Here is a 2,278-nt window from a genome sequence, read left to right on the forward strand (position 1 = left end):
GTATGTGATCCGAACCCGGGGCCTTGGTGTTATCAGCACCGCACTCTCCCGAGTGAGCCACCGGGCCGGCCCAGGACAGGCTTTTAACTAAGGACATCATCTAAGGCTTTTGCCAGCACACTAATTCAACAAGAGAACAGAACTCTTAATTCATAGTTTTTCTGTGTAACAAATAGGCATATCAGGTAATGTCAATGTTAGCTTCATATGAAGGAGTTCACAGCTGTAGGTACAGTCCAAAATCCGTCATTATTTCATTTGCTCCTTGTAACAACTTGTGAGGGACTTGGAAAATCAGTTATCCCCATTTTCTACTTGAAGAGAACACAACAGAGATTAATCAACATATGTAGGGTTGCACGTTAACTAAGAAAGTCAGAGCTAGAAAACATATCTTATTGATTCCGAAACCTATGTGCTGTTGCTCTCCTCTTTTTGCAAGACTTCATGGCCTAACCTCCCTTATGGGGAAGGAAGAAGACAGACAATTCAGGAAGTTATCTAGACCATTTCCTATCCCTTACCCAGCCCCTGCAGTCCTATGCACTTAGCTTCCCAAAACAGAGCAGCTTGCCTCTGCCTGGGTAATCCATTCCACAGTCTTAGCCCAAATGACTTGGAATCCTATTATCTTGGTGTTGGAAAGGCCCTTAAAGATAATCTAATCCAACCTCCCTTCAGAAGCCTGAATTCATGTTCTCCTTGGTCTAACCTCACAACTGCCATTGCTTACAATCACTTACAAGGTACCTTCCAGCCTGGGTAAGGAGAGACTGGGAAGAAGGCTACACCTGGAGAAAGTGAAGGAGCAGGGAAGCTTCCTGTGCATCCATCAGGATGAAGGTTCTCATCAGGACACAGGAGCTGCCCTGATTGCTGAATGGCAGTGTCCCCAGATTTGCCCCACTCAACACTTTCTACACAGGCGCTGCAAAACACTAATCGGGAAATGAGACAGGAATCTTACCTTTCTTCTCTTCTGTCAGCTGCTCCCCTGGAGATCATCAAACCCCCAGCCAGCACTCCATTTCCAAAACTGTGAGTCCCAAATCAGATCCACCAAAGTTCAGCTTTTCTCCTGTTATCCAGGTCCAAAGTCCATGGCTGAGTGGACTCGGAGGAGGAGGAGTCTGGGGGGGAAGGGGTGTGTCCAGGCCCCTCCCCCCCCACACTGCAAGCTTCAGTGTCCCTCCCAGGGGTCTGTTACATCCCTTCATTCAGCTGACTTATTGAGCTACGGGTCTGGTGATGGACAGATCCAAGGTACTAGCCGATCTCTTGTTTAGGCAGGAAAAGTCATCCACTGTGAGAACTGGTGCGTCTGTCTTCTGCTGGGGCTCATAAGAAACATGCTTTAGAAACGGCATGGCCCAGGAGGCTGATTTCTGTATTAACCTGCAGAACATTTAAACATTATGCCACTCTCCAACCTATTATATACCTGAATGGATTCCTAAGACTTTCTAGTTCTCACTCCCTACCTAAATTAGATTCCTGCTCTATCATCAAAAACCCTTCATTAAACACTCCCCAAGGTTTTATACAAAGCACCTACCTCATTCACATATTGCACTCCAAAACACAGTCACCTCACCAATATGTACACATACACAGGCTCAGGATAAAACAAGGGTCGTATCTAAGTAAAGAAAAGCAACCAAAAGCACTCATAGTGTGTGCTGTCTTCTAAGAAATGTAGAAAAGAACGTCCTCTTGTCTAAAGCGCCACACTAATCGAATCTCCCAAGCTTCTTAGGGTGTTCAGTGTTTTAATCCACCAGCTCTCTTCAATTTATTTAAATCCTTTCCAGACCAAGATGCTGGCACCTTCCACGTGCATTCCTCGCTCCTTCCTTCAAACCTCTCCTCCCTCTCTTCTTCCAAAACTGTCCAGGGATGTAATTCTTAATCTCCGTCAAACTCCTTCCCGGGGCCACTCCAGAGAGCACACTCATAGATGTTTGAGGCCCGAGTCCTGCTTGCAGTAACCCTTCAGTGTTCCAGTTTCTCAGTCTGGGAGCCCACCCCTGTGGCCCCCACCCCTCTAAGTTTATTCCTAAACATACATATACCCTTTCTTCCTTCCTATAGGGGCGTGGCGTCCACATAACCCCTCTCCCCCGCTAAGAATTTAACTCCTCCCAAACGTCGCCTGCCAACCCCGCGCTCCCTGTTCTCGACGGAGGGGGGGTGACACCGCGACCCTCCCTAAACTTCAACCCCCATCCCTCCGCCATGCGGACGACCCTCCCCCTCACCGCGCTGGGTCGTTACCTGA

The 2,278-nt window shown here is 47.8% G+C and overlaps 1 long non-coding RNA gene across 1 annotated transcript; it reads right to left on the bottom strand.

Moving 5' to 3' along the window:
* Positions 1–139: 139 nt before the first annotated feature.
* LOC103590306 lies at positions 140–2,236 on the bottom strand. The gene is made up of 3 exons (XR_550457.1): positions 1,556–2,236; positions 968–1,395; positions 140–314 (listed from the first exon to the last, which is right to left on the bottom strand). It is a non-coding gene; the product is annotated as an uncharacterized LOC103590306 (long non-coding RNA).
* Between the last annotated feature and the right edge of the window lie 42 nt (positions 2,237–2,278).

Source organism: Galeopterus variegatus, unplaced genomic scaffold (assembly GCF_000696425.1).
Source record: "Galeopterus variegatus unplaced genomic scaffold, G_variegatus-3.0.2 Scaffold797, whole genome shotgun sequence".
NCBI classification, from domain to species: domain Eukaryota; kingdom Metazoa; phylum Chordata; class Mammalia; order Dermoptera; family Cynocephalidae; genus Galeopterus; species Galeopterus variegatus.